The sequence below is a fragment of the Mustela nivalis genome, assembly GCF_964662115.1.
Source record: "Mustela nivalis genome assembly, contig: HAP1_SCAFFOLD_335, whole genome shotgun sequence".
Lineage (NCBI taxonomy): Eukaryota > Metazoa > Chordata > Mammalia > Carnivora > Mustelidae > Mustela > Mustela nivalis.
In genome coordinates this window covers 690,234-716,503 of record NW_028136312.1, presented here as the reverse complement: position 1 = coordinate 716,503, position 26,270 = coordinate 690,234, and the positions used below count along the sequence as shown (strand labels likewise).

The following is a 26,270-nucleotide window of genomic DNA, read 5'->3' as shown; positions in this document are numbered from 1 at the left end:
TATTGTATTCTTTATTTCAACAATTTTCACTTAATTTATATTCACAGTATAGTATCTTTCTTTTCCTTGTATATGTATATCATTATTTTATCATATACTTTTAAGCTATTTTTAAAAATATTTTATTTATTTATTTGACAGTGAGAGATCACAAGTAGGCAGAGAGGCGGGCAGAAAGAGAGGAAGGGAAGCAGGCTACCTGCTGAGCAGAAAGCCCGATGTGGGGCTTGATCCAGGACCCTGAGATCATGACCTGAACGGAAGGCAGCGGCTTAACCCACTGAGCCACCCAGGCGCCCCTTTTAAGCTATTTTTTAAAAGTACAGTCATTCTTTTTTTTTTAAGTTTTTCTTTATTTATTTATTTGACAGAGAGAGATCACAAGTAGATGGAGGGCAGGCAGAGAGAGAGAGAGAGAGAGGGAAGCAGACTCCCTGCTGAGCAGAGAGCCTGATGCAGGACTTGATCCCAGGACCCTGAGATTATAACCTGAGCTGAAGGCAGTGGCTTAATCCACTGCGCCACCTAGGCGCCCCTAAGCTATTTTTTTAATTCCTGTTCCCATAACACTTGGATTGGCATATAAAGTTAACCACATCATATTTTTTAGGTAAGTAATTGTACTTTTTATGTGCATAGTTATTTTGGTCCATGACTTCAGCTCTTCTTAGGATCATCAAATCTCTGTAAAGTCTGGGTATACTAGGATTTCCTAAGCAACAATAAAATACATTGAAACCTGGTAGCTTAATTATAATAATGTTTTCTTTCTCAATCATTCACAATAGTATTCCATTCTGAGTAGCTTCCTTCTATTTTGCAGCTATAGTGTTTGGAAAAACTTGAAATGTGATATCACTGTGATAATGTGAATTGGTCAGGGTTTTTCAGAGAATCGGGAAGAGAAAAAAAGGAAGATATTCTCCAGGGCCAACTCTAGAAGTGACTATTAAAACATCTGTCCAAATTCAATTGAACAAAACTCAGAAATGCCATCTCCAGTGAAATACAAAAAAGATTATATATAGTTCTGGGCACACACATCTCATTTGACCCAATGATGTATATCAATGAAAGACTGAAGGCCAATCACCACTCCATGGGAGAATTTAAAAATAAATTTACTAATGAGGCCAAGAATTCAGAATCACCAATACTTCAGAACTAATAATAACTGCCTTCACTTGATGTTATTCTATAAGATAAATCCTACGGTCAAGTTTCAATTTTAAATTCTTAAATCCTTATGAAGAAGCATCATTTGGAGGGAGCAGTTTTCATAATTTATCATCCATCAGCCTTTTTTAAAAGATTTTATTTATTTATTGGACACAGAGAGAGAGAAAGAGAGCGAGAGAGAGAGATCACAAGTAAGCAGAGAGGCAGGCAAGCAGGGAGGGAAGCAGGCTTCCTTTTGAGCAGTGCCCGATGTGGGGCTGGATCCCAGGACCCAGAGACCATGACTTGAGATGAAGGCAGAGGCTTAACCCACCACCCACGTGATGAGAGAGCCACTCAGGTGCCCCTCATCCATCAGTCTTAATTGATTGGAGGAAAATGTGTGGAGGAATAATGCCTTAGGGAGCTAATCTCTCTAAAGAATTTTCAAGTCTTTACCCCTTCAAGGTTTTGTACAGTTCTGATAGCCTCTAAACATCCAGCGGATTTCTACAGTGACAGGCCTGTTAAAACCTGTCTTCAAAGCAGGAATAGAGCTTGAAACATACCAGTCAAGGGCAACTTTGAGTATTTTAAGGCTTTATCATCATTTCTTTGTTTTTGGTTAATATCTGAAATAGTTCCATATTACACTTGGATAATTTCTCCAGAGCTGACTTTGAAGGAGGCATTCAGTTCCAGCTAGTTCCATATTTTGACAAGAACTATACTTCTATATTAAAAAAAAAAAACATATTTTAGGGCGCCTGGGTGGCTCAGTGGGTTAAAATCTCTGCCTTCGGCTCAGGTCATGATTCCAGGTTCCTGGGATTGAGTCCCACAGTGGGCTCTCTTCTCAGCTGGGAGCATGCTTCCATTCCTCTCTCTCTGGCTGCCTCTCTGCTTTCCTATGATCTCTGTCAAGTAAATAAATAAAATTTTTAAAAAAACATATTTTATACCAGTTATTCATGTTTATTAACTAAGATATCACAATACAAATAATACAAACAGTTGCTCTTTATTAATACCTTCAACCAAGATAAAAAAATATGTCATATTTTCTCCAAAAATTTTATATCATCTGATAGGTCAGATATATATAAAATTACATTTAAAGTTTTAAAAATATCAGCAAATATTTTCATTTAAATGCCAATTTGAAAAGAAATCTACTTTTCCAAACACGACTTTTTTTTTTAAAGATTTTATTTATTTATTTGACAGAGAGAGATCACAAGTAGGCAGAGAGGCAGGCAGAGAGAGAGGAGGAAGCAGGCTCCCTGCTGAGCAGAGAGCCCGATGCGGGACTCGATCCCAGGACCCTGAGATCATGACCTGAGCCGAAGGCAGCGGCTTAACCCACTGAGCCACCCAGGCGCCCCCAAACACGACTTTTTATCCTATTTATTTTGAATTTTGTCAACAACTGATAAAATGTTTAGCGAGACTATAAATGTTAGATCGAAAAAAATGATTAATAGATGTAGGTTCAAATTATTATGTTCCATTAAAAATGATTTAGTCTTTGATGAACATCTGTTTGGTAATATGTTGTATCCAGATATAGTAAATTAAAGACATATATAAAATTATAGGGAAATGACATCTTCCGTTCCATTATGAGTAGAGCTTTTAAAATGCTATTTGTCACAACCTGTCATCTTGTCATTATGTAGCATTATGTAGCAATTAAAAAATGTATACTCTTCACTTAGAAGTCTTTTGGAAATCTAAAATATGACTTTCTATGGTTTGTGTCTCCATATTGCTTTATTGCCAGTTAAAACAAATCCACATGCTTTGATTCAAAGGTAATAAATTCCTCTTATTTGGAAAAAGGATGTTTATTTTTGTTCTCTCACCCTTAGCAGGTGGTTTCATTTTAGCACACTTCAGAGTTATAATTTCATGCTTATTAAAAACATTTATTTTGATCTACATAGATGAATGAAACTTTTATTTGATTAAATTATTTGCCAAAAAATCTGTGATTTTTATTTTTATTTTTATTTTTAAAGATTTTATTTATTTATTTGACAGAGAGAGATCACAAGTACGCAGAGAGGCAGGCAGAGAGAGAGGAGGAAGCAGGCTCCCTGCTGAGCAGAGAGTCCGATGCGGGACTCGATCCCAGGACCCTGAGATCATGACCTGAGCCGAAGGCAGCGGCTTAACCCACTGAGCCACCCAGGTGCCCCAAATCTGTGATTTTTAAAAATGTATTTCCTTTGAAGGGTTATTTTAGAGCATTCAAAGAGGATCTAAGAGTGTGGTATTATGCAGTTTTTAAGTAGGTATGAAATGGTTAATTATAGGATTGTTTTTTAAGGCTTATGTATATTGTCCATTATATGCTATAAAATATTTTGAAAGTAAATTTAAGGTATGTTTTACGTAGTTTATTTTTTTGGAAAAAAAATTGAAATGACTTATGAAATTCAGTATACTCTCAACATTAATTTATTTTGAAATTTACCAGTTGTGTACTGTACTATTATAGGGCAGATATTACTTCAGACTACACTGGTAAATGAAATACTTGGCTTTGTAGAACTTTTATTTTAATGGGTGAGACAATTCAAAGCTATAAACCTTAATAAAAATGGCATAGTGCATTCAAAAAGGAAGAGTACAATGGGGAAAAAGAAAAATTCGATCAGGGTGAGAAAAATCAAGGTTGCTAGGCAGGGGATGGGGAGTTAAAATTTTTAATAGAAAGATCAGGGTAGTTACAATGAAGCTGACAATTGAACAAATGTATGGAAAGGTGATGAATTTGCGCAGAACTATCAGCAATAAGGTCACTCCAGACAAAGGAATTGGCTATCTTGAAGGCCATAAGGTTGGATCATGCCTGGCATATCTGAGGAATAGCAAGGAGGCCACTGTGAGTGACTGAAGAGTAGCAGGGAAAGAGGTCACAGAGGTTAAATGAGTGGCTAGATCATGTAAAAGCTTAGAAGTCATTGTAAAACTCTGGCTTTTATATTTGGAAACTTACTGTGTGATAGAATTTCTGCTAATAACTGAGAGTTCAAATGTCCATAAACTTTCAAGGATTCTTATTCTAGTAAGACAGAATAAAGAGAAAGAGTTCATATTTTCACATGGTGTAAGAAATGCTCGGAGATTCAAGTGTAGGAAGTTATGGGAGCACAGAAGAAGGCACTAAAATCACACCATATATTTGATGACTGTGACTATATATAAATTTGTATTTTAGATTTTTTGTAGTCATGGAATCACACAGTATATACTATTCATTGCCTGGATTTTCTTTTCTCAGCATGATTACTTTGAGATTCTCCAATTGTCTTTGCTCTATTGATGGACATTGATGAACATTTCCACTGTTTTCAATTCTTAAAAATAAAGCTGCTATGAAATTCATATACAAGTCCTTGTATGAACATAGGGTTTGTTTTTCTTGGTTAAATGCCTAGAATAAAATGGCTATTTGTGTAACTGCAACATATTTTTCATTTAAAAAAATTTTGAAACTATTTTCCAAAGTGGTTGTATCATGATATATGCCAACAACAGTTTAGATTCTTTGTTGCTTCTCAATCTAGCTCAGACCAAGTACAATTAGCCTTTATAATTTTAGCCATTCTAATAGATATGTAAGCATGTCTCATTATGATTTTAATTTGTATTTCTTTAATGTCTAAATGTTGATAAATTGGCCATGTGCTTATAAGCCATCCATATACTTTTGGTGACATGTCTCTTCCATTATTTCCTTCACATGTAAAATTGGATACTCTGTTTGGTTATTAGTAAGGTTTTTTATTTTTATTCATTTTTAAATAATCAGAGTAGATGTCCATTATCAGATATTTAATTTGCAAATCCCTTCTCCATCTTTACGGTTTCTCAATGGAGCTTTGATAGCTGTGTCTTTCAAGAAATATGCTACTTCTTTCCTGGTACACGGAGGTATGACTACAACATTATCAATGTTGACCTTTGCAAAGAAAATCATGGCTTAAGATATATGTAGTCTGCAGTTGTTGGGAGTGTTCACCATCCTTGCCTCTAACTCATCTCTCACTGCCCACACATTCAGGTATAGGGGAATATTGATTGACAAAATATTAATTGCCAAATAACACTAGTTGGAGAATAAGAAAAATGCAGGCACCTGATTATATAATATTCCTTAAATAAAATATGTTTTTATAAGTGCTATTGGAAGTAAATTCCTCAATACTTTAATCACACAGAATGATGAAATCCTAGATTTTTTTTCCTTGTATTTACTGAGAAAATGATCATGCCTCAAGTATATTAAAATGGAATAGGGAAAATTAAAAATTGTTTTAAGTTGATTTGCGTGTGTTGTGCGTATGTGAGAGAGAAAGTGAGAGAGAAAGAGAAAGAGAGAAAAAGAGAAAGGGAAAGACAGAGAGGTGGCTGCAGTGAATTGATGAGTTGGAGGATAGATTTTAAAGTTTTGTCTTTTGCTTTCTACATTTCCTTTTCCTTAGGTTCAAGAGAACAATCAGTAATATCTCAGATGCCTGCTGGTAACATCAGCAGAAAGAGTTAGAGGTTCCTAGAAAATTAAAGAAGAGATATAGTTTTCCTGACATAAGAAAAGTCATTTTTTGTCCCCAGCTATTTTCAATGATCTATACCCCACCTGTGTACTTGCCCAAGCACACTTCTTCCAAAACTTCCTGGGAGGTTCTTAAAAAGAAATGCAAAAACCTCACTCCTTAAGGATTTTGAGGGAACAATGCAATGGGAAAGCTAACAGTCACCGCCAGACCAGGAAATAGCCTAAGCTATTGAGACAATAAATCAGTGGTAAAACTCCTAGTGCTATTTCAAAAGCAATCAAGGCCTTGCATTCCTTGTCCCAGAAAATGAGCCCAAGACCCCATCTAGTTTCTATCTGCTCTTGAAGCCTGCAGAGTCCCTTTCCCTTGTCCAACAGTTACCTCTGCTTTATTCTAACATTGAAGTTTCTGCCCTCGGTGGAATACAAACTTCATTCAGGTGAACATGCAATACATATTGCACAAATACATATGTGGATGTGCATGCATCCACAACCTTATGACCAACCATACACGGGATATAAAACTCTCCCTTCTGAGTATTCATTTTAAATACTAAATAAAAATCTCTCTCCTGTTCAAACAGTCAAGGCTTTGGAACTTATTCCCTGTGAACTCCTTGTATGTTGTAAACAAAGATTCCTTTGTTTGACAACTCCACCTGTTTCTGTGATTCACCAAAGACTGACCTCAGTTAGTTCCGTTACTGTAATGTAATATCAAGCATATCTAGTTAGTTGATCATTTTGTTCAAGTCTTACATATCTTACCAATGTGATGACCATTTGTCTATGTAATCTTAAAATAAGGGTGTTGAAATTATTTTCCATTTGTCGTCCAAGGTAGAAGTTATGATTTTTGTTCTTAGTTTTTCCCTATATATCCCCAAATCTGTTGTTACGTATTAAAAGTCAAGAATTATTATACTCCTGGGGCGCCTGGGTGGCTCAGCGGGTTAGGCCGCTGCCTTTAGCTCAGGTCATAATCTCAGGGTCCTGGGATCGAGTCCCGAATCGGGCTCTCTGCTCAGCAGGGAGCCTGCTTCCTCCTCTCTCTCTCTCTCTGCCTGCCTCTCTGCCTACTTCTGATCTCTCTCTGTCAAATAAATAAATAAAATCTTTAAAAAAAAAGAATTTTTACACTCCCTGATGAATTCATCCTTTTACTCTTCTGTAATTTTGACTTGATCTTTATGTCTGATAATGAAATTTGCTTTAAAATCACTTTTCATTATCTTGATATAACCACCAAAGTTATAGTATGATTAGAGTTAATATAGCATATTTTTTCTTTTACTTTTTAAAGCACTTCTATATTGAATCCTGACAAAGAAACAAAACAACTTTTTAACTCTGGAAGCATCTTTCTAAATTATCTTTTTTTTTTTTTTAATGAAGCAGTAGCAATTTTTGTTAAGGGACTTAAACTGAAAGTAGGTTTAGAAATTTATTTATTTATTTATTTATTTATTTATTTAGTAAAAGATTTTATTTTATTTATTGACAGCGAGAGAGAGAGAGAGAGAGAGAGAGAGAGAGAAGAAGCACACAAACAGGGGGAATCATGTGCAAAGGGAGAGGAAGAAGCAAGCTCCTTGGGGTGCAAGTAGTCCCATGCAGGGCTGGATCCCTGTACACTGGAATCATGACCTCAGCCAAAGGCAAACATCTGTTTAAACAACTAAGTCATCCAGGCACCCCTAGAAAATTTAAAAAAAAAAAAAAAGACCTTTTAAAAACATTTTGTTTCTTTCTTGTTTTTTTTTTAAATATTTTATTTATTTGACAGACAGAGAGACAGGAAGAGGAACTATAAGCAGGGCAGAGGGAAAAGGAGAAGCAGGTTTCCCACTGAGCAGAGAGCCTGATGTGGGTCTCCATCCCAGGACCCTGGGATCATGACCTGAAAAGAAGGGACACTTCTTGGAGGAAGCCACCAGACACCTCTTTTCTTTGTTTTTAATATATGGCAACTGATGCTTCCCAGCCACGAGGAGCATATTACCCATTGATTAAATCTTTGATAACAACCTATTTAAAAAGGTGTGTAAATATATACTTACTCAGATTTATACACTTTGTGTTTTCTTCATAGTTTGGGGCTGGACCCCATGGTCACAACACTGCTTCCAGTCTTTATCTTCCCATCTTTTGATACCAGGTATTTGGTCAGCAAAGCAAATTAGTATCAAAATTAATAAGCCCTTGGCACCATATCTCTGGAGCAGGGCTTGCTCTTAGCCAAGGCCCAGAGCAGTTGACCTCCCCTCCCTAGTGCTATAGCCCCAAGGACTAGGTCCCTGCCACCAGAACTCAGTCTTACATGTTATGCTAAGCAGACAAAACCAAACCAGGAAAGCTCTGACAGCTTTCACTGGCATGCCTCATCTCCAACTCCCTCGACATCTAGGCAGTACCAGATGACAGGGAGGGGTCTTGGTCCAACATATGGGAGGGAAGGAAGTAGCCACGAGCAAGTACCTGCCTCTCTGTTCCTTTCTTTCATGAGCAGGTTGTAAGGAGGAGGAAGAGGAAGGGGAAGAGAGGTGAACTTCAAGGGGTGAAGGCCTCAAATAGGCAGCTGGCTCCTGCCAGTAGGAAAGGGACAAAGGAGAAGGCAGTGAGTCTTGCAGGGAGGGTGGGGGGTAAGGGTTACAGCTTATGACGGAATCTGGACAGGAGTAATAGGGATACTAGTCATTTGAGTCCACCATTGGCAAGCTGGGCTGGGTGTCAGGGCAGATAGGCCTCCTTGGGCAACGGCACATGAGAGAAGGTGGAATTCTTCTCTGAGGAGCAGGTGTAGCTTTGGGTGTTGGGAAAGCATAGACAGTATTGTTCCAGGGCCAAGGACAGGTCCGGTTACTCCTGGTTGGAGGTCAAGGACACAGTATGATCCAGGTCTTCTACCAGCAGCTTGAAGGTACCACATGCCAGCCACCCCTCATTATTGTGTATAACTCTCTGGTGCACTTATTGGCTTATCCATCAAATGACTCCTTCAGCAGCTTAAAAACCACCTCCACAGGCACTCCAGGATATGGGAGGCTTCCAGAGTGAAAATTTTGCACAGGATCACCCCAAAAGACCAGAAGTCACTCTGGTGGATGTAGATCTGGTCAAACATGGCCTTAGAGACCATCCAGTTCACAGGCAGTCCACTATTGGTTCTCATTTTATAGTAACTGATGTGGTGATATCTCTGGCAAGGCTGAAGTCTGAGATCTTCATCATGTTGTCCTTTGTCACCAGCACTTCCCTGGTGGCCAGGTCTTGGTGTATGCACTTCTTGGAGGCAAGGTACTCCATGCCTCAGGCTACCTGGTAGGCACAGGATACCGGGTGCTTGGAGGAGAGTTGCTCTGCTGCATTGTGGCTGATATTGTAACAGTACTCCAGGTCAGGAGGCCTCTGGGCCTGCAGGTACTCCTGTATGTTGTCTTTGGAGGCATATTCCATGATAGTGTACGAAGGACCATCCTGTGTGCAGGACCCAGCAGGTTGATGGTGTCCTTGTGCTGTCCAATCATCTTCATCATCTCCATTTCTGAGATTAGGTTTGACAGGTCTTTCTCTGCTGCATCTGACTTCAACATCTTCACAGACACTTTAGTCAAATGGTTGGATTTGTCTTTGTCCAGCCCAATGGCCTCCTCCAACACCACCTGCCCAAAGTAGGCCTCTCTTAGGGGTCTGCCTAAACTGCCTACAACCAGCCTGCCTCAAGGCAGTTATGAACTCTAGATTATCCTCAAAAACATTAAACCACAAGCTAAAAATTCTCTTCACTAGGTCTCTGTCGCAGGTCTAATTTTCTTATCTTTCAGATTTATCTTTTTCCTAATTCTTATTTTCAGTATAGTTTATTTGGCTTCCAGGTGTTTCCCCGGGTTTCTGTATGCTGTTTCATAGGGAAGAATTATCCTGTCATAAAATTATTTCTTGAGCATTCATTACATCTCTCGGTTAAAATGGGTTCTTTTATGGTATTGATTCATTTGAGTTTTCTCAAAATGGGAAGAATTTTCAAAATGGTGTTTTCCTCAAGGTTCAGAGTATGTCTTAGCCTCATCTTTACTCTTTTTGAAATTCACTTTTCAAATTCTAGTCCCTCTTTTTATCTTTTTAAATTAAAATGTTTCCTTTTACTATTTTTTTATTTGAGTGTAGTTGATAGTCAGTGTTACATTGGTTTCAGGTTTTCAATATCTCCATACATTATTCTATGATCACTACAAATATAGCCACCATCTGTCACCATATAACACTATTATAATATCATTGACTATATTCTCTACACTGTCCCATATCTCTTTTTAAAATCTCTGATTTTTATGTTTTCTGTTATTCCAATTTTTGACCTCATTTTACTTGGTTACTTTAATAAAATATGCCTGATTACACACTCTATGCTGAAAACCATAGCATTTGATTTATAGTAGTCTTCTTCTTCTTCTTCTTCTTTCTTCTTCTTAATTAACATATAATGTATTATTAGCCCCAGGGGTACAGGTCTGTGAATCGCCAGGTTTACACACTTCACAGCACTCACCACAGCACATACCCTCCCCAATGTTCATAACCCCACCACCCTCTCCCTATCCTCCCCACCCCCCCCCCCCCGGCAACTCTCAGTTTGTTTTGTGAGATTAAGAGTCTCTTATGGTTTGTCTCCCTCCCGATCCCATCTTGTTTCATTTACTCTTTTCCTGTTCCCCAAACCCCCCACATTGCACCTCCATTTCCTCATATCAGGGAGATCATATGATAGTGCCTTTCTCTGGTTGACTTATTTTGCTAAGCATAATACCCTCCAGTTCCATCCATGTCAACGCAAATGGCAAGATTTCATTTCTTTTGATGGCTGAATAGTATTCCATTGTGTATATATATATAAATATATATATATATATATATATATATATTTATATATATATATATTTCATTTGTTGATGGACATCTAGGTTCTTTCCATAGTTTGGCTATTGTGGATATTAATGCTATAAACATTTGGTGCACGTGCCCCTTTGGATCATATACAGTCTTCTTTACCTCTATCAGAACCCCAGGAAGCTTTATTTATTTATTTACTCACATAAACAGATGATCCAACACAACGTTTTTTGATGTTCCAATGTATTATAATGTCTTACCGCTTAACACTATGCTTACTGCTCTCTTTCACTGTCTGACTATATCCTCATCATCACTATGCCATTTAATGAGAAAGAACATTTGAACTCAGAGTTCTCTCCATATCAGGGAATGAATACTCCACCCTTCTGTTTGTGCAGGTAAAATAAATGTTGATGTCTGTCCTGCACATACCCCATCCTGTTCACCAGAATATTCACCATCAAAATATATACACAATGAAAACCATACCTCACCACTTCTATTACCACCCAGCATGCTAAAAACACCATCATATGTTCCTGAATTATTGACTTGATTGATAACCCCACTTCCACACATACTGCACTCCTTTCTCCATGCAAATTTATTTTGGTACAGCAATTTAACCTAAAAATCAAGTCATATGATTTCATTCTGCTGTTGAAAGACTTTTGGTATCTTCCCCTTTCATATTAAATAAAAACTGAAGGCATTTCAATGTACTAGAAGGTCATACATCAATACGTTCTTCCTCTCTCCACCACTATGAACTCCTCATTGGCCTCCTTGCTTTTCCTCAAAAGTAACAGACAAGCTGTTCACACAAAGTCTATATACTTACTTGCTCTGCCTAGAGCAATCTTTTCCTTTAATATTTGTATAACACTCTCCTTCACTTCCTGGGTCTTTGTGCAAATAACATCTCATAAATGAGATATAACCACCCAAAACAAAATAAAATTAACTTTCATCCCAGCATTCCCCAATGGCTTTTACCTTTCTTGCATTTCTTTGTATCACTTAACACCATCAACCATCAATCATTATTCTATTACTGGTTTATTTTCTTATTTGAGACAGAGAGAGAGAGAATTGGGAGGGTGCGCAGAGGAAGAAGAAAACACCCCACTGCCTAGAAAGCCTGCTGGGGAGTTACATCCCAGGACCCTGAGATCATGACCCAAGCCAAAGGCAGTCACTCAATGGACTGAGCCACCCAGGTGCCCCTCTATTATTGGTTTATTTCACTATTATATTTCAAAAGAATGTGAGCTCTTTGTGGTCAGGTATTTTATATGTTTTATTAATTGAAGTATTCTCAGAAAGGTAGCTGGCAGATTGTAAGGGCTCACTAAACTGTATTTTGTTGTTATTATTGGGCTCCTTTATGGGCTTTACCTCTTATGCTAGAAGTCTATCCTTCAGATGTAAGCGATAAGAATAGAGCCCTGCTGCCTGTTCAAATGTGTAAAAAGCCTGTATTAAGTGGATATTTTAAAAGCTAAATGAATGGCTTAATAGTTGTATATAGGGGAAAAGGGAACATATTTTCCACAGGTTAGAAGTGGAGTTCTTTTATAGAGTTCTTGTACAAGTCTACACTATGGAACGATAATGGGCAGTTGTACATTACAATTATACAAACACTTTGGTAATTTATATCCTTTTTTTGTTATTCTTGACTGGATCATTTAATTCCTTAGGAGCATTATAGCATTTCAACTTTTCATGTTCAATAAACTTATTGGGATTGCTACCTTTTTTATTCAAATGGAGAAATAGTCATGATTTAATCTAAATAAAGTGTTATTGATTGTGTTGTTTTCTAGGAATGAGTCGCACATGCTAGTTTAAAAGTTTTGTTAAATTCCCAAGTCTGTCACTGATAAAAGCCTTTTGTAGATTAGTAACTTGATCAAAACGGAAAAGTTATGTATCACCTATTGTTATACTATCTTTGTTTCCATCTTGCATTGTAATAACACCCATCTTAACTCTATTTAAGACAAATCATTGCCAGATGGATTTCTGGCATTGATTGCAGGATATGAAATCTAGTATAACTAAAAGTTTTTGGTTTTAGTAGCATATAAATCAATTTAGAATAATATATGTATTTGAATATAAGATAAAGTTTTAAATTATTTGGCAATAATAAACTAAACTTTTTTTTTGTAAATTTTTATTTTCTAAAATTTCATTGAGCTCTCTTGCAATAAGAAACAAGTTACAAAAAATTAAGGTTTATTTACCCCAATTCAAAATTATTAGGAATATAATCATAGAGGTTGAAGTATTTAAAATATTGAACCCAAAATGTTTTATTAGGTAAATTCATGAATGCTGAGCATTCACTGTTAAAATATACTAATACTATTGATAGACTGGTAGAAGCCTAAAATCAAATATTTATTAAATATTTATATCCATATCTTTTCATAGCTTGGTAATTCATTTCTCTAGCATTAAATAATATTCCATTGTTTGCATGTACTACACTTTCTTTGACCTTTCACTTATGGAAGGATATCTTGGTTGCTTCCAAGCTTTTGTCAGTTATGAATAAAACTACTATAGACATCTTTGTGGGTATAGATTTCATCTTCTTTGGATAAATACCAAGAGCTGCTACTGCTGAATCATCTGGCAAGAATATGTTTAGTTTTGTAAGAAACTGCCAAGTTGTTTTCCATTCTTTATTCTCAATACACATGGAAGAACATTCCTGTTGCTCCACATCCTCACCAACATTTCGTGTTCTGTTGTCAGTGCTCTGGATTTTGGGTATGTACTGGTGTCTCTTTTTTGTTTTAATTTGCATTTTCCTGATGACATATGATGTGAAGCATCTTTTTATATGCTTATTTGCCATCTGTAATATTTTCTTTGGTGAGGTATCTGCTAAGGCCTTTGGCTCATTTTTAATCCGGGTTTTCCCCCATTGTTGAGTTTTTAGGGGTCTTTGTGTATTTTTGATTAACAGTCCTTTGCCAGATGTGTATTTTGCAAATTTTTTCTCATAGTCTGTGCTTTGCCTTTTCATTCTCTTGGCATTGTGTTTCACAGAGTAGACATTTTTAAATTCAGTGCTTGTGCTTTTGTAGCTAAAGTTATTGCGAAAACCAAGGTCATTTAAATTTTCTTCTATATTACCTTCTACATGTTTCATGTTTAGGTTTATAATCCAATCTGAGTTAATTTTTGTGAAGAGTGTAGGATATCTGCCTGGATTTATTTTATTTTATATTTTTAGATTTAGCTTCACCATTGCTACAGAACCATTTGTTTAAAAGATTGTATTTTGCTCTCTTGTATTGCTTTTGCTTTTCTATTAAATATAAAATATAATTGATAATATATATTCTGTTGCTTTAATCTAGTCTCTCTGTGGTATTACAATATCATGCTTACAATTATCGTTATGGTAAACTTTTTTTAAGATTTTATTTATTTATTTGACAGAGAGAGAGATCACAAATGGGCAGAGAGACAGCCAGAGAGAGAGATGAGGAGAAGCAGGCTCCCTGCTGAGCAGAGAACCCAATGCGGGACTCGATCCCTGGCCCCTGGGATCATGACCTGAGCCGGAAGGCAGAGGCTTAACCAACTGAGCCACCCAGGCGCCCAATCGCTTTAGTAAACTTTGAAGTCAGTCCTCAGTCTTTGTTCTCCTTCAACACTATGTTGACTATTGTGAGTCTTTGCCTCTCCATATAAACTTTAAAATAAGTTTGTTAATATTAAAAAAAAAGAACTTGCTGGAATGCATTAATTGTATAGATAAACTTGGAAACCAGTGACCTCTTGAGCTTAGCAGGAATTAGACCATGGACATCAGTTGTCACAGTGGTGCCTCTGGCAGAACCTATTGCAAATCCCTAGGCAAAATGAGACCTCAAGGATCTGAGAGAATGTCTAAGAAGTACTTGATACATCCCTTGGGTATGGTTTATTAAAGTGTCCACCTGTCTGAAAGCTGGGGAATCTAGATAAGGGAGGGAAAATTAGTTATGATAAAACATATCAACAAACATCAATAAATTTTGTAAAACTAATTGTCATGGCTCATATACAATATGACCAACAGAGGGACCATCAGAAGGAAAGCATCAGTTATGTTTATTGTGAAATTTTTTATTCAAAATAAAGCAATGTGAGGGGAAGACACAATGAGAAAATTACCATTTTTTAAATGGTAAACATCTTACAAAATGGAATAGGTTTTATATTCTAAGTAGTATATTGAAAAGTAAAACATTGGGGCGCCTGGGTGGCGCAGTGGGTTGGGCTGCTGCCTTCAGCTCGGGTCATGATCTCAGGGTCCTTGGATTGAGCCCCGCATCGGGCTCTCTGCTCCGCAGGGAGCCTGCTTCCCCCTCTCTCTCTCTCTCTCACTGCCTGCCTCTCTGCCTACTTGTGATCTCTGTCTCTCAAATAAATAAATAAAATCTTTAAAAAAAAAGAAAAGAAAAGTAAAACATTAAAAAATAAAATTTCAATGAAAAAAATTATTTAATTTTTAAAAAGGTTAAAAATAGCAGAACCATTTTTCTTATAACTGGAAAATACACTGTATATACATCTATCAAAATAACTTGTCATGGGGAAGCCTGGGTGGCTCAGTAGGTTAAAGCATCTGCCTTCGGCTCAGGTCATGATTCCAGGATCTTTGGATCGAGGCCCACATCGGGCTCTCAGCTCAGCAGGGAGTCTGCTTCCTCCTCTCTCTCTCTGCCTGACTCTGCCTTATTGTGATCTCTGTCAAATAAATAAATAAAAACTTTTATAATAAATATTTGAAAAATAACTTGTCATGTCTGGAATCAGGAGCATATGGAAAAAAATAATATCTGAGGACAATACTTCTGCCATGTTTTGTGCCTTGCTAATATTTTTAAACAGTCAGGCAAATTTTAGCCTTATTGAAACACCTGCTAAGATACCTGCAGTGCCTTTTGGAGCCCTATGACTATAAAAATTAATTGCAAATATTCAAAATGTTTACTATGGTGTCACTATTTAGGGCCACCACCAAGTATGTTTCAGAAGTAAGCATAACTGTTACTCTTCCATAAGGCAAAAGGGCATATTTTCAGGAGTTCCATCTGCTGTACCAGGAGGTGAATCAAGTAATGATTTTTGTCTATAAAATAATTCACTTTTCAATCTAACATTCCTCATTCCACATTATAATAATAAAAACTAGGAGGAGACTAAAACAAACAAACAACTACAACTACAACAACCAGCTTTTCCTACAGTGGAAAAGTAAATATAACCTTAGGAGTAGCCTAAAATTTATTTTTAAATATTTTAAGATAAACGTTTTTGTTAGAAAACCATATATTTTATATTACTAAGAAATAACAGGCAACGTTTTATTAACTTCTAAAAAGTCTAGTTACTTGTATTTATCTATTAAGTCATCTCTTTATGAAGTAGAACATGATCACACCTCTTGTATCTACCCAAGTTTGTATGCTTTGGTTGTTTTATGTTTGCTATTTCCTTGCTTAATTTTTACAATATTTGATACATAATAGTATCTTTAAGTCCATCTATGATTTCACAGAATTTGTTTGAACTTCATAAAAATGTACCATACTTTTTGCACTGTCCTTGTTTTACTTCTCTATTAGCTTTCCAAGTTTTATTCACTTTAGAGTGTGTAGCTATCATTTATTTTTACTCCTCCATAATGCTATGTTTACAAATTTGTGTTTATCTGTACTTTTAAAAATATCTTAATTATATACCATTTCTCATCTCACGTAACACTCATGTTACTTCTACACTTATCAGATATTATGTAACTGAAAACCACAACTCAGCAACAATAGAACACCATTTTTCAAAATTAAATGGCTTACCAGAATTCTTTAATTCTATCCTTTATTTGTATTAGATGACCCTTTATTCTGGTATTTGGCATTGTTCATATGGAGGAAAGCTTATAAGTTGATATTCCATAAATAGAAGGATTTTTATGATCGATTAATTATTTTCATTTAGAATGCATAGAATATGGTTGATTTAATATTTCTTTCTTACTCTCTGCCTGGAACATAGTGCTATCTATGCAATAGCCACTAAAATATTAAGTTAATTACCTAGACTTTAAACTGCATATTAATAGGAATAGCATACAGAACTCTTCTCAGATTGGGACACCTGGGTGGCTCAGTCAGTTAAACGCCTGAGCCTTTAGCTCGGGTCATGATCTTAGGGTCCTGGGACTCAGTTCTGCAACAGATTCCCTGCTTAGCCGGGAGTTTGCTTCTCCCTCATCCTGCTGCTCCCCCTGCTTGTGCTCTCTCTCACTCTCTCTCTTACAAATAAATAAAATTAAAAAAATAAATTCTTCTCAGATAGCTAATATAGAATATCGTCTTTGTATTCATCAAAGGGAAAGTGCCATATAATAATGAAATCCAGACTACTTCAAATTCACTTTTTAACCAGTAAGAAAGTACTGGAAACAAGCCAAAAATGTCTTCAATGAATTAAAGAAATAGATTGATTTTCAATATCTTAATGTTTCTAATGTTAAATTGCAAGATTTTTATACTAGATATCAGTGTAAATATTCATTATACAAGGATATTCTAAAAATAAACCTGAGAAAACTACTTGACATATATGATGACAAAAACCAATGTCAGTTTGGGTAAAATTTACAACACCTACCACCTGAAACTCTTGTTCTATATGGTGCCATCTTGTGATTCTGGGCAGCGGCAGTGAGCCACAGCTTCCAGTCAGCTAGAAGATTACAGGGGTGAACACCTGATATTCTTACAAGCATTCTATATATAGAATATATATATAGAATATATATATTCTTCTTTTTTAGTGTAATATTTAATAAATTGCATGTGATATTTGATACTTTGTTATAAAATAGGCTTTGCTTAAGATGATTTTGCCCAAATGCAGGCAAATGTAAGTGTTCTGAGTATGTTTAAATAAGCTTAAGGTAAGCTATGATATTTGATAGTTTTGGGGTATTAAATGCATTTTCAATTTTTTATGTGTTTCTCTGTACATAGCCCCCTTGTAAGCTGAGGAACATCTCTATATGTATATGTAGCCTTGGTATGGCTTACATATTATTGGCATGAAACATCTAGAACAGTACGTGTGCCATAGAATTGTCTACAACATCAAACAAGTTTCTTGAAAACTTGTGCCAAAGGGGTTATGTCTTTAAGGATTCTTATTTCAGAAGGGTTCTCTCAAACGTAAGATTTTTCAGAAGTTAAGTGAAAATCTGACCAAACTAAACATTTTTCCATTTTCCCTAGTGAGCAAAGATAGCTAAAATCTATCTGCCATTTTCAACACTGTACTCAACGATTGTAATTCTAATTTAAGAACAGATTATTTATATCAAAACCACATGTTGGCCTAATCTTATACAATATTCATAAGTCACACTCAGACCCTTGGACACTTTTATTTGTTGAGTCTATATGGTACTACGGACATTCATCTTTTTTGACCTCATAGCTTCATGTATGTCTATACTTTTGAAAATACATGCATCATAGTTCCATTGTAAAATGTCTGGGTTATAAAATGTGCTATGCTATCAAAATGGTAATAAGAACGTACAAATGACCTGATGTAATGAACTGGACCAGATTGCCAGATATCACATTTCATACCAGAAAGATTCAGTGGTAAGTTTTAAAATGGCCAGCTATACATTGACTGAATTATAACTCATTTAACTTCTTTCTTTGTGTACAGTATTATACATTAGTCAGTATTATAGTAGATAAGTACTTTGGACAGATGTAAATATGCTGTAATAAAAAATGTTTTTTTTTTTTTAGTCCTTTTTACTTGTAAGACTAGCCACAAATACCACGCCTCCCCCAAAATAATTTGCAATCCAAATTTATCTCTAAATGAATTTATTGCACAGAAAAATATGTATATATATATATATATATACACACTTACAGAAGACATGTTCAAAAATAGTTACACAACAGCAGGGCCCTAAATGTAAGCAGTATAGTTGTTTTGTTTTGTTTTGTTTTGTTTCTTTTAAAAAAAGAGGTTATGTGAAATATTAGGATTTTATTTCCAGGCGTAGTATTTCAAGACAGTTAACTACACCTATGGTGTCAACAGCCTCTTGTTGGCAGTATGATTTTATTGGCTCCATGGAATAACAGCAAGAATTTACTATTGCTTCTTTCTTTTATGACACACACAGAAAAAAAAAATTGACACATTTGCTCAAGACCAACCAGAATCATTTTAACCTATCAAAATTGATGGGAGGCCTTCACTGCCAAAGTCACTGCTGCGTTTTCACAATTCACTGCAGACAATCTGCTACTCCCATTATGATAAAGGAGAGAAGAGTCATAATCAGGGAAGAAAGCTAGATTAATACTTGTAATTATCATTGAATATTTAGCCTGCTATAGGATTATTATTATTAGTGTCATTTGATAATTTTCTCTCATTTTATTAAACACAACTGTGAGTAATTACGCTACCTAATATTTCTCTGTATTGGCTGACTAGCTAGCAAACATTCATGAAAATATCCATTAGCCACACATATAAAATGCTGCATTATGATGCTGTTGAATCAGAACATACCACTACCTGATCCTGTAGCTCTTTGAGGATTTGCAAATCAATTAATTCTATGTTTATTGGATTCTTCCCATACAATTAGAAAATTTATAATCGAGTCCATGAACATTATTAGTTTTACCATTTTAAACCAGCAATCACACTTTGATTTTTACAACAAAAGCAGAAATATAAACACACACATTTGGATCAGTTTTCTCTTAGTCTGTCTGGACTTCAAAATCCTATTCCTCAAGATGATGCACACCAAAGTTCTGGATTAAACAAGAAATTAGATGGCACCTGACACTTGGTTTAATATTCTCAAAAGGATTATGCAACTTCTTTCTTACAATATGACATTGTTTTACAAAGATCCACACTTTTATAATGTTAGTATTTATAATAATCAATAAAGTCAATTAATCATGATTAAAAATCAAACATAAAAATTTCTACTTTTTGCTTTTGCCCCCTCCATTTAGAACTTATTTATAGCCTGATAATTCAAAGGTCCCTATGTTTATGAAAATCTGGACAGAAATAGCTCTAAGATCCCATTCAGAACTTGATATTAATCTAAGTCTTTTGGCTCCATTTATCCTGAGAGCAAAGAGTAGGACAAAGGATTTGAGTACTGTTAGTTTATCTGGGAGATTATCCAAGGTAGAAAAGAATGGGAAAGTGATACAGTGAAGAAGCAACTTTGTCAAAGAGGTACATTGTTGATATAATTGTTGTGGATAGAAAATGAAGGCTTGATTTTACTGAAAGGTCCTGAGAAACTTCTTTAAGTTGTCCTCATGAAGACCTGAAAACTGACAATTTTACCTATGGTTCTTATTTCCACTTCACTGAGAGCTGTCCTCAGAGGACATTAACTCTCCTACACTTTTGGGTTGTGTTGGAGACATTCTAAAATGAGAGAGAGAACATGAGATGCTATCAGTGTTAAGTAACTGCAATTTCCATTGGAACTATCCACCACAGGTTTGGCTATAATCAGGTGTTGGGCCTTGATATCAGAGGGATTTGAGGCAGTATCATTTTAGGTTAATCATTATATCTGAAATTTCCAAAAACTACAACTGATGAAACTTTGATTATAAACCTACAAATATAACAATAAATCTACAGTATTCAAATTATTTTCATAGAAATACACAAACAAAGCATCAACTGATTAATATTTAAATGTTACAAAATACTGAACTGAAAGAATTTGGTCATATAACAACGTGTAAGAAGTAGAGCTTAGGTTTAGGTTAGAAGTCAGGATGCATTTGGGACTCAGTTAAGAAATTGAATGGAGGGACGCCTGGGTGGCTCAGTGGGTTAAGCCGCTGCCTTCGGCTCAGGTCATGATCCCAGGGTCCTGGGACCGAGCCCCAAATCAGGCTCTCTGCTCAGCAGGGAGACTGCTTCCTCCTCTCTCTCTGCCTGCCTCTCTGCCTGCTTGTCATCTCTCTCTGTCAAATAAATAAATAAAATCTTAAAAAAAAAGAAATTGAATGGATGTCTGACTATCTTATAGGTTTGCTAAAAATCAGTGACTTTGTGTTCACGTGTGGCTATGCGGGAATTTTTAACTTTCTCTAAGAAGTTATTAGATTGATTATATAATGGCAGTAAAGGATGGGGAAAAGCAAAGTACAAACCCCATAAAGACAAAGACACTGAGTATGAGAAAAGAGTAATAGATAAGAAGAATCAATGCATTTGAGGAAAATGGGAATTGAAATACACAATGATTGTTGATTTTTTTAGATGCAGAAATCAAAACTAGCTTGCAAGAAGGAAATAACAGAAGACATGTTGTGAAAAGGCAGTAACGTGGAATAAAGGAGTAGGGAGAGCATATCAGGTAATTTGGATAGGAAGGAGTTAGGAGATAATTGCTTGATAAATTTTATATGGCCCACTTAAATGCACAGATTTCTCTTCTTTAAGTTATATGGAGAACAGGGTGTCCTTTCTCTTCCCTTTCAGAGCACCCGAGGTGTACTCTTTCAGACTGAAAACCTGAAAAGCTCAGGACTCAGTTGCTTAAGCACAGCTGAGAGGACATATTTCAATTAAGATTTACAGTTTGCTGTAGGTAGTAGACTGTCAAAAGTGGTTTAACCATATTTTTCATTTAACAAGAAGACTACAGAGAGTGTTTTCTGGTGTTGGTTCAGAGTCTTAAGAAAGTCAAGTGAACTATCTTAGAGGTTTTCATGGCTTTTTATTCACAGTTGCAAAAATTGCTGTTGGAGTTCTCACTATTAAGCCCACATTTCTGGCAGAAAGATAGAGGTAAAAGAGAATGATATCTTGTACAACTGATACTTTGTCATATGGTTACAATGTAACTAGAAAAGAGACAATAAAATATTTGATGTTGTTTTAAGTTTCCTTGTTGTCAATCCCTCAGTGCTTTCTGATACTAAAGGAAAAAGTAGATGGATATTGACCTGGCAACTATCAACACCTGTCAGTCTCTCTTGGATAACCAATATCTCTATAATCTCTTCTTCCCAGTAAAAAAAAAATAAAATATATTCATAAACCACACTGTGCCATCTCAAGTTACTGCACCAAGATAAAATTACAATGATTTTCAGTTGTTCCAAATGGACAGAATACCCTTCCTTATGATATCATGTCTTATAAGATAGATAATTGGCTTGCTACCAATATACCCAGATGAGACTGTGGAAGAGACAGGAAAAAAATAATAATATTTATTTATTCCTTGGGTTGACCCTGTTTACACAGATGCATTACTATTAGAAAAGGTTGGTTTGGGACATTGGAATGAATTTACTTAATGGGTCTGTATGTAATTGGGTTGGAGAAAATTTTTAATTTCTACAAAAATTATTAGAATTCTATCTTATTCCCTTTTGATAATTTTCACATGTTAACAAAGCCAACGTTTTTGTCTAGCAGACAAGATCTTAAATCCTAACAAAACTCAATTTTTTCCTTTTTTTTTTTAAGTTTGAGAGCCTCATGTTCTCTCATGTGCTTTAAATACAACTCAAAAAAACAAAAGGAGCTAAATGGGGCAGTAAGCCCAGACTTTTTATTTTAATTTATTTATCTTATTTTTAATTAAAAAATTAAAGATTGTATTTATTTATTTGAGAGAGAGAGAGCATAAGTGGGGCAGGGGGATGTAGCTGCAGAGAGAGTCTGAGAAGTATACTCCCTAATGAGCAGGAAGCCCGATATGGGGCTCGATCCCAGGATCCTGACTGAGATCATGACCAGAGACAAAGGCAGATACATGTGCAAAATCCCTTTTTTTCTGGGAAACAATACTTTACAAGAGATGTTTGAAAAAGTACTTGGGAAACAACTTTAATCAGAGATACAAAAATTTAATTGACTTCTGTAAAGCTACAGGGATCCAAATGATGGGAATCCCAGGCCGTTTAGGTTGTGGACCACAGAGTATTCTTCTCTGTAATATTTTATTTTCTTCCATGTCTACTAACTCCAGTCCAAGTTCACTGATCTCTTTTTAGATAGTGCAAAACATGGCAAAGAATACCAAACAAGTGCCCAATATTCTACATTTTTTACATCATTTCTAACATATAGAAGTGTGCTTTCAAGGCTGGTTCTGTGAACGAACCTAGTTATGCTAAAGTGTGTTTTGTTCTCCAAAAATTAAATTCATGATTATCACACAATTATAAAATACTTGTGTCAAGAATTTTTATTCAAAAATTAATAAGAGAAGCAGATATTAAAACTAGTTCACATGGTTATTTGGGATATAAGCAGAGTTGTGCAGCAGAAGTGCTCTGGGCCCATAATTTGGGTTATAGAATTTATGTTTTCTAATGAAAAATCACTAACTTGCATTATTGTTAACAAGAATCCTGTGCATTACCATCAGTTTTCTCCATTATAACCTCTTGCTCTACAGTTTGTAAATAACTTTGTCAATAGCAAGCTAATAAACGGGGTGACTCCAATGGATTGAGATAATCTCCAGAGTTTCTGCTACATAATGAACAGGACTCCATTGAAAGGACACCTAAGAGTTTATTTTGCCCAAAAATTTGATCACTTTTTTCACTGTCCTTACCTATTTTCCAAACCTAGTTCTTTTCAGTCTACAGACAACCCTGTATCTGACTGACTTGTTAATTCTGGGAATGTCTTGCAGATTAATTTGCTTGCCCGAGGTGGTTCCTCTAATTGATGTCTAAGAACCCTAATTAGTTAAGAAAACTTTTTTTTTAACATTTTCATTGCTACTTATTATTATTATTATTATTGCTAATATCTCTATTATAAATAATTCACAAGGGCATCCTTCTGACAAAAGACCAAGAGCTGGCTACTAGTAGAAAAAGTACATTTGACTCTGTCAGTGAAAGTGGTAAAGGGATTTGAGAAAATAAGGCAAAGCAGTGGAATTATGTGTTAAAACTTTAAATATTATAGACACATTTACTTAATTTCTAATACTGCTTATAATTAAAAAAGATGTTTTCCATGAACCACGCATTACAACAAATATATTGTTTATACAGATTAAATTTTCATCAAAAGGGACGCCTGGGTGGCTCAGTTGGTTAAGCAGCTGCCTTTGGCTCAGGTCATGATCCCAGCATCCTGGGATCGAGTCCCGCATCTAGCTCCTTGCTCGGCCGGAGCCTGCTTCTCCCTCTACCTCTGCCTGCCATTCTGTCTGCCTGTGCTTGCTCTCTCGCCCACTCTCTCTGATAAAGAAATAAAATCTTAAAATAAATAAATAAATTTTCATCAAAAAATTATAAGTGTATTTTTTTGTAGGATCATGATAAGCATTTTGCAGATGAGAAAAGTGAAATTTAGAAAAGTATGTCTCTTCAAATCCCTCATACAATATCTGGCCTAGATAGAAGGATATACTATCACAATTGAGGAAGATAATTGAGATTACTTAAAATGATAAACTTTACTGTATAGGGTTTTTTACAAGTTTGCCACAGATTCACATTTTTTAAAATATATATCTATTTGTGTAAAGAGAATGCACTGAGAAGTAAAAAGATAGTGATATATCAGTGCTACCAACTAATGGCTATAATATCATCACCTTATTTATGAACAATGAAACAGTGTGTAATATTTAAATAAATTTAAATAAATTCCTATTTATTTTATATATTTATAAATTTAAATGAATTCCTATTTATTTATTATTAAAGAAATTCCTCTAACAAACAGTATGTTTTGAAGGTTGCTAGCAGGAAAGTGTTGTACGACATGGAAGTAATCAGAAAATGTGATCTAAAATTCTGCTTTCAAGGGCGCCTGGGTGGCTCAGTGGGTTAAAATTCTGCTTTCAAGAAGCTATAACAGTAAGTACTGAGCATTAGCTCTTATATGCTATGGATGAATAACTGAAATCTACATTTGAAACTATTGGTACACTATATGTTACCTAATTGAATTTTAAAAAGTTAAAAAAAACCACTATTTTATAAAACAATATTCCCAACAGGCTCTTTTGCTTTAAAATACTCACTTTGTTTCCTCTCCGAGAGAACACCAAATGGCGGATGACGCCGGTGCTGCGGGAGGGCCCGGAGGGCCCGGGGGCCCTGGAATGGGAGGCCGCGGCGGTTTCCGCGGTGGCTTCGGCAGCGGCATCCGGGGCCGGGGCCGGGGCCGTGGCCGTGGTCGGGGCCGGGGCCGAGGCCGCGGAGCTCGCGGGGGCAAGGCCGCGGACAAGGAGTGGATCCCCGTCACCAAGCTGGGGCGCCTGGTCAAAGACATGAAGATCAAGTCCCTGGAGGAGATCTATCTCTTCTCCCTGCCCATCAAGGAGTCTGAGATCATCGACTTCTTCCTGGGAGCCTCCCTCAAGGACGAGGTTTTGAAGATCATGCCTGTGCAGAAGCAGACGCGCGCGGGCCAGCGGACCAGGTTCAAAGCATTTGTCGCCATCGGAGATTACAATGGACACGTCGGTTTGGGTGTCAAGTGTTCCAAGGAGGTAGCCACTGCCATCCGCGGAGCCATCATTCTGGCGAAGCTTTCCATTGTCCCTGTGCGGCGAGGCTACTGGGGGAACAAGATCGGCAAGCCCCACACTGTCCCGTGCAAGGTGACTGGCCGCTGTGGCTCTGTGCTGGTGCGTCTCATCCCCGCCCCCAGAGGCACTGGCATTGTCTCGGCCCCTGTGCCCAAGAAACTGCTGATGATGGCTGGTATTGACGACTGCTACACCTCGGCCAGGGGCTGCACTGCCACCCTAGGGAACTTTGCCAAGGCTACTTTCGATGCCATCTCCAAGACCTACAGCTATCTCACCCCTGATCTCTGGAAGGAGACTGTGTTCACCAAGTCTCCCTATCAGGAGTTCACGGACCATCTTGTGAAGACCCACACCAGAGTCTCTGTTCAGAGGACCCAGGCTCCAGCTGTGGCTACTACATAGTTTTATACAAGAAAAATAAACTGAACTAAAGCTTGAAAAAAAAAATACTCACTTTGTAATGAGAGTCATTACTTTTGTCTAGCCAAATCTTATAGCACTGTTTATCCCTTCCCTGCTTTATCCCTTCCCAGTATCAATAAAGGCTCACTTGGGTTACCTAGAAGCCATGAGAAAGCTTGTAATAGATCTGGCTGGTTTTCACCAGCAATTTGACCACCATGTGCACAGGGAAGTCTATTGATAAAGGCTTTATTGCAATAAGTTGCAAATACATGGATGATTTTGAATTCTCTTTCTTGAGGTCTTGTTTCATGATAATAAATTTAGGGTGGCTTATTGGAATGGATGTTATTAACATATCTTCATAGTTATAAGCACATGGAATTGTAAAATAGATGAATGAATGTGGCATTACTGACAACTGTCCTCATTTTGAAATCAAATTACAGTGTACTAAGATGAGGAAGCAAAGCAGATTTGGGATTATGAGTGAAATAATTTTAAAAAGTATTAGGGGTATGATCGGACTATTGGGTAATTCAGTAGAAAAATGTCAACTGATTGAGATTCTGTGTTCCCTGATTTCAGAGAGAAGTTAAGATAAATAAGTAACATGAGGAG

At 36.4% G+C, this 26,270-nt stretch overlaps 1 pseudogene across 1 annotated transcript; it reads left to right on the top strand.

Moving 5' to 3' along the window:
• Positions 1 to 24,755: 24,755 nt before the first annotated feature.
• On the top strand, positions 24,756 to 25,694 carry LOC309857088 (small ribosomal subunit protein uS5 pseudogene; annotated as a pseudogene). Its single transcript has one exon. The product of its transcript is annotated as a small ribosomal subunit protein uS5 pseudogene (transcript).
• The last annotated feature ends 576 nt before the right edge of the window (positions 25,695 to 26,270 follow it).